The sequence below is a fragment of the Zootoca vivipara genome, chromosome 8 (assembly GCF_965207765.1).
Source record: "Zootoca vivipara chromosome 8, rZooViv2.hap1.1, whole genome shotgun sequence".
Lineage (NCBI taxonomy): Eukaryota > Metazoa > Chordata > Lepidosauria > Squamata > Lacertidae > Zootoca > Zootoca vivipara.
This window is the reverse complement of record NC_142591.1, coordinates 9,422,433-9,435,662: the sequence shown is the minus strand read 5'-3', so window position 1 is coordinate 9,435,662 and position 13,230 is coordinate 9,422,433. Positions and strand designations below refer to the sequence as shown.

At 43.6% G+C, this 13,230-nt stretch overlaps 1 long non-coding RNA gene across 1 annotated transcript; it reads left to right on the top strand.

Moving 5' to 3' along the window:
* Nucleotides 1-97: 97 nt before the first annotated feature.
* Nucleotides 98-11,475, top strand: LOC118090308 (uncharacterized). The gene is made up of 3 exons (XR_004693235.3): nucleotides 98-233; nucleotides 3,946-4,107; nucleotides 7,857-11,475. It is a non-coding gene; the product is annotated as an uncharacterized LOC118090308 (long non-coding RNA).
* The last annotated feature ends 1,755 nt before the right edge of the window (nucleotides 11,476-13,230 follow it).

Below are 13,230 nucleotides of genomic sequence, written 5' to 3'. Positions count from 1 at the left end.
CCTCCCCCTCCACGCTCACAACTTGCGCTGCTGGCCGCTGCCTGCGCAGGTCGACGCGCACAGCTCCGCAGGTTCGAGTCCAGAGGGAGGGCAGACGCAGTCCTCTTGCATTCCTAAGTCCAGCAAACGCGCTCTTTAAAAACCAGGCGCCACATTTCTATAGCTCTTTAGAATCTTCCAAGTTCTTCAGAACCATCGTCGTCGTAGCTATCCCCCTACAACAACCCTGGAAGGTAGGTCGATTACCTGCGGATGGAGGTAGGGGAGGTGGGGTGGGGAGAGAAGAGAAAGCACCAAGGCTTGTCATCAAACACTAGTTGGGGGTTGAGATGAGATCTAAACCCTGGGCTTCGTAGCTCACTGGCCGCTCTTTTAGCAACTATGCGACAACTGCTCATTGGCTCATTTCTGCAGCACTTTCATTGTCCAAAGCTATTTCTGACCCATTTCCAGCTTAGCATTATTTGGGACCCATTTCGACAGTAAGCCACGACTGGCTCACACCCTGTGCCCCTAGCAACCAAGAAGCTGACAACAATATCAAAATTTGTGAAAACTATTTAGCCTTATAATGCAATCCCATGTAAATCTATTAGGTCAGTTCCACTGAGTTCAATGGGATTTGCTCTCAAGTAAATGCCCATTGAATTGCAACCTTGCAACATAGGCCTAGGTACCTTTACTCAGAGGTAAGACTCACTGTGTTCAGTGGTACTTACTCCTAGATATGTGTGCCTAGGATTGCAGATTTATAGTGTGATTCTCTATGTTGTCTACTCAGAAGTAAGTCCCACAGAGTTCATGGGATTTACTTCCAGGTAAATTAGCACAGGACTGCACCCTTAATCTTATTCCAACCCTCTGAGCACTGTCCAGATTTGAATTATTTCCTTTCCTCCTAATGGGCAATTAGGTTGGGCCATACAACCCACGTCCCGCAGTCTGAAGTTGCCAAAGTCCCTTCTCCTAGCACACCAGAAGGAATCTTTCATTCAGGGTCCAGATCCCACTTACATGGGAAGTTCCTCAGCTTTGGAGGGAACAGGCAGAAAGTTGATTAGACCCAGAAAAGCCTATGCTGAGAAGCTGAAAGAGGTAACACTAAGACCAGATACTGAGGCCTGGAAATAAAGACCTTATATCTAATGCCTTTACAACTTGGAAGGAAGATAAGAAATTACCCCTGGCATCTGAATGCTGTTCTTTATTTGTGCTTGGGTGGTTCGTGTGGATGAAATATAGGTCTCCAACCCGAAACGCACTGCGGCCCAGTTGGTGCATTCTGTAGAATTAAATGGTAAAGCTCTTCCTGGCCTGTATCACTTCAGGCTGCAAAGGAAACTCCATCTTAGAAAGAAAGAAGCTCCTTCCAGATTCAAAACAAGCAGATGAGGGAGAAGAATGCAGCCGGGAGTCTTCCTCAAGCACACTCCCCACCACAGCCTTCACAAATTGCAATGCTTAACAAAGTAGTTCAATCCAAAGGGAATGAAAGCTTTGCCCACATGATTCTGCCTGCTGCAACTATAAACAGGAGCGAAGTATGTGCTGGCCGTCTAATAGCAGTTCCCTGATTTTAAGGGGTTTGCCATAATCAAGGCCATGATGGCTAAAGCCACCTAACAGGTGTGAATTCAACAGAGAGCAAGGCAAGCTACAGGCCAAATGACCTTGTGAATGGCTACCTCTGAATTAATGGCCTCACTTACCTTTACTTCTACTTATTTCAATCACACTCACTTTTGAGAATTTCCAAAGACTGGTCTTTTGCAAGAGGCTGTGCGAGTCTCTTGAAGCAAAAACCACAGAGAGTCTTGTGGCCCTTTCAAGACCAACACATTGATTATGGGATAAGCTTTCATGGAATCCACCCTGCTGGATATCTGCACCTGCAACTCAGGATAACACTTTGTGCATACGACGAAGTGGACTCCACTCCACAAAAGCTTATGCCATAATGAATTTACTTTTGAATAAATCGGCTTAGAACTGCCGCCTTTATTGTGGAATTGAGCCTTCGTATCGCTGTAATCCCTGCAACCTGCTAAAGTCTTTAAAGCTGTCGCTGGTGTATACTTCTGGGTAGAAGGGCAAACAACTTTTTACAGGCTGATCCTAAAAAACATTTACTTGGAAATAAGCTCTCTGGCCTTCTACAAACCTTATTTCCAAAGATCAAGTTGCTTTGCCTTTCTTGTTGCCTGTTACATTTAAAGGTGGAGGAGCAAGAGAGAAAGTAAGGGATATCAGTTATTTGGACTGGTGATATTCAGAGTTGTAAGCTCACTCAAAGGCCTGTTACAGTCTGAAATGTGGGCTGGAACTTTTCAAAAGAAAAAAATAGTTACAGTTTGTATCATTGCACATTATGGTATATGACATATGGAAAAATAAGAATGCTACTACTTTATATTTATATAGCTCTTTAAGATTTCCAAAGTGCTTCACAGACAAAATATCTGTAATCCTTACAGAGAATCCTTTAATGTAGGCCAGTAGAATTATTTCCATATTGCAACATGGGTGAGACTTCACTCCCTTTTCTGCTTGAAGAATGAAGGAGCAGACACCTCATATTTTGAAACTTTAATTCCTGTTCCTGAACTCAGACTTGACATTCTGCAGCCTGTATTCTAGCAGTGACATTGGAGTTTAAATCGCCATCTGCCTGCAAGTAAGGCAAACTTCCAAGTTTTGTGCTGAATCAAATCCAGGAGTTTCATTGTGAAATCTGAAGAGAAAATGTTAGAAATTCAGAATTAGAAACTTAAACAAGAATCCCAAATGAAAAATTCACACAGTTTACAAAGTTGTATCATGACAAAGAGCTCTGCTAGCTCATCAATCTTTCTATTTTTACTGTCCAGGGGGGTAAAGGAAGGTATTTTAAACACAGAAGCCTTGTAACTTATACAAAATGTGTGTGATGGGGAGGGGAAGAAGGAGGACAGTTCAAGAAAAAAAAATCTAGCCCTCAAGCAGTGCAATTGCTTAAACAGCAGGAGTGAAGTCAAGCTTGTTCAGGGCATGAGAAGTAAGTGAGTAAGCCAACCAACCTTCACCACCCTTGCACCCTCTAGATGTTTTAGACTACAACTCCCAGCAGCTGCACATCTGGAGTGCATTCAGGTTGGCGAAGGTGGAAATAAGTCATCAAATTTCCACCGCATCTGTTTGAGTTCCCTTGCGGTTTTGGTACACTGCTTCCTGCTCATCTCCAAATAGCAACATTGAGCCTAATGTACAAGGACCTGCAATGGGGGACATTTCTTTTTTCCTCACACTGAATTCATGACGTGATGTTGCAAGGACTGAAATACATTAGAAAGCCCTTCGGGGCTTTCAGAGTGAAAGGAAAGTTATTAATTTGAATTATGGCAGTGCATATATTTAAATATTAACTATTTACCTGGCACTGACCTGCATTTATCCAAACCTGCAGTTGTATAGAACTGTGGCAGAGCTTTTAAAAAATGGGAAGAGGGTTAGGGGAAACATGGAGGATTGCCTGTTCTCTCTGGCTACTTTCCCAGTGAGACCAGGAGGGCTCCCTTTCTTTAATGCAGCCATTAGAAAGATTTTGAGATGGAAATTAAGCATATAGATCCTTAAGCTTAGGAAAGTTCTGGGCTGTGGTTTTTGAACAGAAAATGCCAATTTACACACATGGATTATATCTTAGATTAGAAGCAAGCACATGTGAGAAAAAGCTCATGGCTTCTTAAAGGTAAAGGGACCCCTGACCGTTAGGTAAAGTCGCAGACGACTCTGGGGTTTCAGCTCTCAACTCGCTTTACTGGCTGAGGGAGCCGGCGTACAGCTTCCAGGTCATGTGGCCAGCATGACTAAGCCGTGAACCAGAGCAGCGCATGGAAACACCCGTTTACCTTCTCACTGAAGCGGTACCTATTTATCTACTTGTACTTTGTGCTTTCAAACTGCTAGGTTGGCAGGAGCAGGGACCAAGCAACAGGAGCTCACCCCGTCACGGGGATTCGAACCGCAGACCTTCTGATCGGCAAGCCCTAGGCTCTGTGGTTTAACCCACAGTGCCACCCGCATCCCATTCATGGCTTCTTATCTCACTGCAAAGCAACATGGCGAGGGGTAAGTTTGGAGCAGATAAATGACAGGGGAAAGGGGTATTTAATGCGTGAAACCTCAAGCGGGGAGGAGTAGCTTGGAAAGTGGCAACACAGAAAGGCAGGGCGCGATTAGAACCTGAATCACTGCTCTTTGTTTTAAATTGCCCCGTCTTGATGCTACATTTTTCTCAAAGAACTGGCTGCCAAGGTCTATTAGTTATTTATTTATTGCATTTATTTTATATCCCGCCTTTCTCTCCCAGTGAGAAAAGGGCACCTAACCCTTTCCCCTAATCTGTCATTGTTCTTTGGACAAGAATATATGATGCTCAGGGCCTGAAATGGTTGGAAATTGTATTCCAGAATAATGTATATATCGTTCATGGGAGTCCTGCAGATGTTTGGAAGGGTTGGTGTACTTATTTGAACAAACATGGTAGAAGTGCTGTCAGCCACATTATAGTGTCATTATCCACCTTTGTGAATGTGGGAATGTTAGGGATGTGGATTAGGATATATTATTAGATAGATCCTATCCAAGCTTGTGTTAGCAAGCTTCCAATATCAGCAGAGTGACATTCCCCTTTTGTGCGCAGCAAAGCCTGTGCGTTCAGGTTTGCTAAAACCTGTACAATATTATACTTCCTGGCAAAGTCCCCTTTGTCCCTCTTAAAAGAAATACACAACACAGTGTTTATAAAATAAGATAGAGTTTACTTACAGTTTCATCCTGAGTTAACAGCATAATCTCAGAAAGGCAGTCTTACGAGGAAAAGTTACAGATATATACATGTGGAGGCTACTAAGTAAAGTAAGGCTCCATCTGGTCTCTCTCTTGGCTGCAGGCCAAGAGGGAGAACCATCCTAACTGGAGATTCTGTGGAGATGTGTTCCCATTGAAGGAGAGAAGTCTAAGAGAGAGAATGGCTGCTGGCTGGGAGCTTCTATCTGCCAGCTAATCCATCTCATCTGCATATCTGGAGGAACAGGAACTTAGTCAGGTGTCCCTCCAGGTGAGTTCCTGTTAGTGGACACTCTAGGAACTGTTGTGACTTGTCTGCCCCAGTGTTCCATCCCACAGGGAACACCTGTGAAGTGTTAGAAAGAACAGAAAGAGACCACTTTCCAGTATCAGTCACCACAGGTCCTCTAATATAATGCAGAATGTGAGTGCAGAAATACAGGGCCTGGAAAGCATGAAATGGTCTCACAGATTGAGCAGTGATATTCAAGAAACACTATATAGTAATCATCTGATGATCTTGTGCCAACTTTTTATGAGCAGATATCCAAATTTTGTGGATGTCTTCCAGAGAATTGTCACAGAACTCAGACCCTGTTCCATAGCTTCTACAACTATACACTACACACAATCAATACACCTAAGCTGGTTTGACAGTCGGCGCAAAGAGGCCAAGAAAGTTCTGGCTAAGACAATTAGGGCTTCTTGTAAGATGAATTTGTGGAAAACTTGATTAAATGTAGGTTGACACTGCAGAAAAACAGGAAAGTTGAATATATGAAACCCCAGTGGCAAGAATTGGGACTAGCAGTAATGGAACAGAGGGAAGACAAATTCTGGGAACTGGTGGCCTGGGGTATTAATTCAGTGAGATCATCACAGGAAGACTCAATTCTTGCCTCTGAGTGGGTTAAATGTTTCTCCAAAATAATTGGTGGGCAATCTGGGCAATCACATGTACCAGCAGTTTGTAAGGATTTCTCAAACTTACCTGAATGGCAACCAGTCTCCCGATTGTTTTCTAAAGAAAGCTCTGTGTAGAATGGGTTGAATCTGGACTTAGTCATACATAGAGTAAGAGTAAACTCACTAAAGTCTGTAGGAATTAATATAGTCCTCAAGACTGAAAATCCCAATTGATTTCAATGGGTCTACTCTAAGGCTGTATATACATTGTACCTTTACAGGACGTTCAAAGCACATTCTGTTCGGTTTCTGATAATTGGTTCTCATGGGGAACTTACAGATTCTTGCTTCACACAACTCAAGGCAGTGTCAATTTACTCTTGGCAGAAAGCCAAGGTCTGCCTGGCCTGGCAACAACTCTCTCATTGGTTAATGACTCGCACTGAACTCTGTTATCTAGGAATGCTAGCACAGTTGTTTCTTGTGGGTGTTAGGAGTAGGAGTGCTGCGTATGGTTGGAGAGAGAGAGTAAGGATTTATTTTGCTTTGCTTTGTATGCAGAAACTCTGCTGGTTTTATTTTCTTTTAATAAACCCTGTAAATAGTTATTCTGCGTCTAGCCGACTAGTCATGTCCACCTCAACTAGCTTCTGCGCTGTGCAGGAAAACTCTGCTACGTTTGGGCTAAAGCCACTAGAGCTATGCCTGACACTTCAAAATTCTAAGACATTATTTACCTCAAAGAATTCTGGACACTGTAGTTCACCCCCCCCCACCAAGTTACAATACCCAGCAGCCCTTAACAAACTGCAGTGGCTATAATTCATTGAAGGGAAAGAATGTGCTTTAAAGGTTTAGTGTGTACACAGGCTTAGTCATTCTGGGTGAATTACTTTGGAATGTAACCTGTCATATAAATGAATGAAACTCAGTTATCCAAGTGTAGATCCTTACCTAGCCATAAGATGGTGGGAACTGAACCTGGGACATTAGGCACACAAGCCATGTGCTCTTAAACTGAGTGATGGGGTAGCCTACATATGGAATTGCCAGGCTGTAGCTCATCCGCTGCAACGAGAACTTGAGAAAACATTCCATGGAGTCAATGGGACCCCACCCATGGATCTCCTCTCAGTATGGCTAAGTATGGATCCACCCTAGTTACAGAGCCTGATGAAAGAAATGCACACCACCACCTCCGCCTTAGCCAGAAGCTCACAACCATCTGCATACTCATTCCTGAATATACATACAGTTAGGCTGCAAGCATTCATTCATTAAAACTAATGTTTTAATGTATTTTTAGTCTTTTGTTGGAAGTCACCCAGAGTGGCTGGGGAAACCCAGCCAGATGGATGGGGTATAAATGATGATGATGATGATGATGATGATAATAATAATAATAATAATAATAATAATAATAATAATTAGATCAAGCATTTTAAATTTTAAGCAGGACCATTGCCAACACCCTCTTGCTTCTGAATCCAGTGTGAGGCAGGCCATTGTAGGGTGAATTAAGATGGCGTCTAGTCAACAGAGTAGAACAGTTGTGTATACTCAGAAAGTGATCCTTGTTGCAGGGATAACATGGGCATGACAAGTCCGCAAGTGTCCCTAAGGTAAAGGTAAAGGACCCCTGGACAATTAAGTCCCATCAAAGGCGACTAAGGGGTTGCAGGGCTCATCTAAAGCCCTCATTTAAAGCCCTAAATGGCCTTGGTCCAGTATACCTGAAGGAGCGTCTCCACCTCCATCGCTCTGCCCGGATACTGAGGTCCAGTGCCGAGGGCCTTCTGGCAGTTCCCTCATTGCGAGAAGCCAAGTTACAGGGAACCGGGCAGAGGGCCTTCTCGGTAGTGGCACCCGCTCTGTGGAACACCCTCCCACCAGATGTCAAAAAGAAAAATAACTACCAGACTTTCAGAGGACATCTGAAGGCGGCCCTGTTTAGGGAAGCTTTTAATCTTTAAGAAATTAGTGTATTTTAATATTTCTGTTGGAAGCCGCCCAGAGTGGCTGGGGAAACCCAGCCAGATGGGTGGGGTATAAATAAATAAATAAATAAATAATAATAATAATAATAATAATAATAATAATAATAATAATTATCTTGCTTTCAGGCCAAGGGAGCTGGTGTTTGTCCACAGACTGCTTTCTGGGTCATGTGACCAGCATGACTAAACCACTTCTGGCACAACGGGACACTGTGACGGCAGCCAGAGCGCATGGAAACACTGTTTACCTTCCCACACTGGCATGCTTTTGAACTGCTAGGTTGGCAGAAGCTGGGACAGAGCAATGGGAGCTCACCTCATCGTGGGGATTCGAACTGCTGCCCTTCTGATCGACAAGCCCAAGAGGCTCAGTGGTTTAGACCACAGCACCATCTGCATTCAGCCATTACACAGAGGCAAACCCAGGTTTGGTGGATGCAGCCAATGAAGAGCTCCCAGATGGCTGGGTGTGCTGGGATATCATGCAAGTTTCCAAATACGTTGCTGCATTTACACTGTACATTTTTAGGCATTCACTTAACACATCTTAGGTGACATAAACCAGTCCATTCTCCATAAGGGCTCACCATTGGCTTGACCCGAGTTCATTATCTTTAAATGGGGTTGATAGGATGTGAGAGTTAACAAGGTAGTGACAATTACGGTATGCTATTATACAATAATTAATGCAACATTTACATTTTCCTGTTAGGAACTGCTTGAACAAAACTGTCTGCTAATGATTTAAATTAGCATTTAAAAAAGACTTCTATTGAACACTCACAACTATCATTGCTGCAGAATAACATATATATATATATATATCACTGATTATAAATACAGAGAGAGAGACATGGGGAGAGGGAGAGAGAGAGAGAGAGAGAAATGAGGGAAGCAAAATTTACTGTAACAAACATTTGTTATTCAAATGTTTCTGACATGGAGTCTAATTGTGTTTGCATATCACTGTCATGTAAATAATATCACTGAACCTCAGCCTAAAATGGTGCTAGCATTCTGGAAAAAAAAGATACATAAAGAGAACGAGACAATTTTGCTTGGCTTGACAAGTCTTTCACATTACCCATATACTGTATGTTTTAAGTTAAACCAAAATATAGCCAGGGGCAGACAGGAGTTTTAGCAGTGACCACCGTAATACTGAGTATTTTTAATTACTGTAACAATAAATCACAGAGGAATGTCCTCCAGGAGTGAAATAATTTTCTTAAAAAAAGAAAAAAGCCCAACATCTTGGAATATTTCTGAAATTCAATTAATTGAAGGCACCAGATAAAAGGTACAAGTTCTTAATGGTTGTAAAGGAACCCTAAGGGATGGAAGCGAGCTCTCAGCTCAACTTCAAAGTGTGACAGAAATACTTACAGTATTACTTTAAAAAGTATTCAGATCAATGAATCAGTTAAAATTACTTATACATTTAAGAGCCTTTTCATTTTCTCTTTTTGAGCTGGAGAGACAGAAGTGCTCTCATTTCCTGCGATACAAAAAAAAGAAAAAGTCTGTTGAAACCTGTAAAAGAAATTGTAATTAAAGCCAGCCTTCAGTCAAAAATTGATATTATGGATTTCCAGTTGACACATGATAAAGAGGCCAGGGAAACATAAAAGTGGCTTGATGAGACCTACATTTGCAGGCATTATACTCACATTTCACAGGGTTGTGTAAATGCTTCTTTCCTGAACCCTTTGAGGTGCACCCATTGCTGGCTTCTCCACTGACATGAGAGCTTCCACCCACCGACAACCATATTGTACCATTCCCCCGACCCACCGTCATGATGTATAATTTCACAAAACGGCACCTTCATGTTTAGAGGCAGCATGCTATGACTACTAGATGCTACATACAGCGGGGAAAGAGCTGTTGCTTTCATGCTGGTGAGCTTCCCAGAAGCTTCTGGTTGGCTGCTTTTGGAGGCAAGCTGCTAGAGCAGAGTTCTTGACTTATGAAGGTTGATGGGCTGCTTTGGGGAGGCACAGGGCTGGCCTAAGACATTTTTCTGTCTGCTGTGAAGGACAAGATGGTGTTCCTCCCCAGAAGTAGACTCTGTCTTCAGTACCAGGGATGGGGAAGTGTCCTCTACTGTACTTAAGGGCAGCAGAAGAAGACGGAACAAGTTACATGGCACACACAACTCTTATGTGGGAGATGGATTGAGGATTCAATATGTATATTAAAATTTAAACCAGGCATCCCCAAACTTCGGCCCTCCAGATGTTTTGGACTACAATTCCCATCTTCCCTGACCACTGGTCCTGCTAGCTAGGGATCATGGGAGTTGTAGGCCAAAACACCTGGAGGGCCACAGTTTGGGGATGCCTGATTTAAACCTCCTATTCCATGTGTGTGGGAGAAATACAAACAAGTAATCAGACTGTGACGCCCTTATAGGTTTTGCAGCTTACAAAAACTTAGGAATTGGGCAGTTTTCCATCCCTTTTATTTGTGGTCTATTGACCTTTCTGTCTTCACCTCAATTGCAGAGAATGAACTACACTTTTTAGTAAGATAAACAAAAATGTTTACTTACATTTCAATGCAGGCAGCAAATACAAGACAGGTAAGAAAAACTTCTTAGGTACAAAATTAAAAAGTTGGCTTCAGTATAGGCTGTGGGTCACCCCCCCCCAAAAAAGGCTGTGTGTGTCTGGAACCCCCAGACACATGTCTGATTAGTTTGGAAGCATGGTACAGAGAGGGACTCCTCAGAGGCAGGCAGAAGTATAAAAAGGTTTGTTACAGAATTCCCACCCAGAGTAGGCAGGGGAAGTAAGCATACAGAGGGTCTTCTCTAGGAAGTTTAAGAACTCTCTGTGTACTAACCCTGTTCTTGTCTAGCAAAACATGCATTTGCGTTTTGGCTACAAATCCTACAGCTCTGACCTCCAGCTCCTTGGAACAGCTCCCTCCCTGCCTGCCTGGTTGCTGCCACCTGAGGCAGCTGCTCTATTCTGCATAATGGTAGGCCAGTCCTGGGGATGCTATTATCCTGGAACAAGGAGAGGTATTTAGGGACACGGGCTGGCTATGCCCCTGTCTCCAAGTCAGTCTAAATGAAAAAGTGCTCATTTGCTTGCCCAGTCCCAGAACTTGGGCTGCTCGCTTCACAAATAGCTGTGTCCATCCTGCTCTTCAAATATAAGATACAGGATGTGTGATGCTTGTTGGATGAATGCCCTGGTTTGGGCTTAGCCACACATCTCAGTTTATGATGTAACCTGACACTCTGATTTATGCATTAAAGCAGGGGTGTCAAACTCAAATTTATTGGGGGCCGCATCAGCAGTTTGGTCACCCTCAAAGGGCCGGTTGTATCTGTAGGACTATGTGTCCACTCTTTATTATCATAAATTATTGTCACTGCATTCAATTATTACTGTTTTTTGTAATAATGTAAGTAATAACTAGCTCTGAAAGCAGAAACATAGTCAGAATAATGGCAAGTAGATATTCAAATGTACAATTATTGTACAATTTATTGAAAAATGATTTTTGGTAACTGCACTGGGTGGTGGAGGCTCGCTAGGGTTTCATGCAGGACCTTTGCAGAGCTACTAGTACCTGGAGATGCTGGGGTCCTTCTGCATGCAGGACAGATGTTCTGCCAGTGAGCCACCACCCTTCACCAAAGGGACTGGCTGAGGTTGACTCACTGGAGCTGCTCTCCTGGTTCCAGGGTTTAAGGGCCAGAAGTATAAAGCAGCATCCTATGTTTCTGAGGAGAGGGAGAGGGAGGGGAGGGAGGGGGGAGGAAGAAAAGAGGGAGTGGGAGGGAGAGAGGAAGGAAGGAAAGAGGGGAGAGAAAGAAGAGTAGGAAATAAGGAAGGGAATAAAGAAGGAAAGAAAAAGAAAGAGGGAGAGAAGACGGAAAGGGAGAAGGAAGGAAGTAGAGGGAAAGAAAGAATAATAATGAGGGAGAGGAAGAAAGTTGGGAAGGACAGAAGGAAGAAAGGAAGGAAGTAAGGAAGAAAGAAAGAAAAGAGGGAGCAGGAGGGAGAGAGGAAGGAAAGAGGTGAGAGAAAGAAGAGTAGGAAAGAAGGAATAAAGAAGGAAAGAAAAAGAAAGAGGGAGAGAAGACGGAAAGGGAGAAAGAAGGAAGGAAGGAGAGGGAAAGAAAGAATAAGAATGAGAGAGAGGAAGAAAGAAAGGGAAGGGGGGGGTCGCCACCTTGATTCAGCGCCAGAAAAGAGCGCGAAGGGACCCAGGGGCAAAAAGCATTTCCCCAGCCCCAGCTGTTTGTCGGCGCTTTGTTTGCGCGGCGCTTCAGCAGCAAGGTCCCACTGCTGGGTCCCGCTGGCTGGGGCGCTCGGCGGGCCACATGACGAGGTCTGGCGGGCCGGATTTGGCCCCCGGGCCTTGTGTTTGACACCCGTGCATTAAAGCCTTTGGTGGAAACAATGTCAAGAGTTCCTACTATCTTTGCCCTGCTGTGAAAGCCAGGACAGGTACTGTATCATAAGACCACATGGTATGGGTATATGTGTATGCCAACCTTTTAATGCTCATGGGCACAAATGGACTTTTGAGTGAGTTCTGTGGGTGCCACCCTTCTTGTAACATCTCTGTTTGCTCCTCTGGACCCTCATCCCACCAGGACAGAAAGAGAAATTGCACACATGCAGGTGTTTCACTTTTCAAGGGATCTGGGTAAAAGTTGGATCCAGTGGAATTAATCTGAGCCTTGAAAGGCACATAGAGCTGAAACACATAGCTGCCAAGTTTTCCCTTTTCTCGCGAGGAAGCCTATTCAGCATAAGGGAATTTCCCTTAAAAAAAAGGGATAACTTGGCAGCTATGCTGAAACAGGAAGTGGCAAGGAGCACCACTCTTCCAACTTCCTCCTTGTAGCTTTCAAGGGAGAAAAAGGTAAGCACCCTGTGCCCAAATGGGCAATATGAATGGTGTTGGTGGTGGGAGTTCAGAACCTTTGTTGGGCACCAGAAGCATGAGAGAGCATTTTGTGACCTCTGCGTGCAGTCTCATAGCAGTGTCCCCGATGTGTAGGTCTTTATGTGAAATAGCATTTTTTTTAAAAAAACCCTCTTGTGCAGCTTGAAGTGGCAAAATTTCACCAATTCAACTATTAACACTACAATAAATTATGAAAATGAATTGGTTGCTTCGTGGCATCATATTCCAACAGCCAGTAACAGAGAACAAGGTCTAATTCTTTTCTCCAAGATTGAATACTCCATATAAATTGCTGAGTCCTCATTTGCAACCAGAAGTTCTGTGGTCCAGAAACAAGTTTGCTGTCACCTGCTGTGTGCATGAACTTGGTGTAAAAGTAGAGTGGGATGGAAAGAATTGCAACTTGTTGTCAGGAGGATAAGTTATGAACACCTGCTCAGAAGTGCATGCATCCCCGAGAACTCCTTTGAGCTAAGAGTTATTATGACACATTTTTGATAACTCTGTGGACTACCCCCCACCTACTGTGCTGGCAAAGGGGAGCGCTGTGGGTCACTGAGCAATG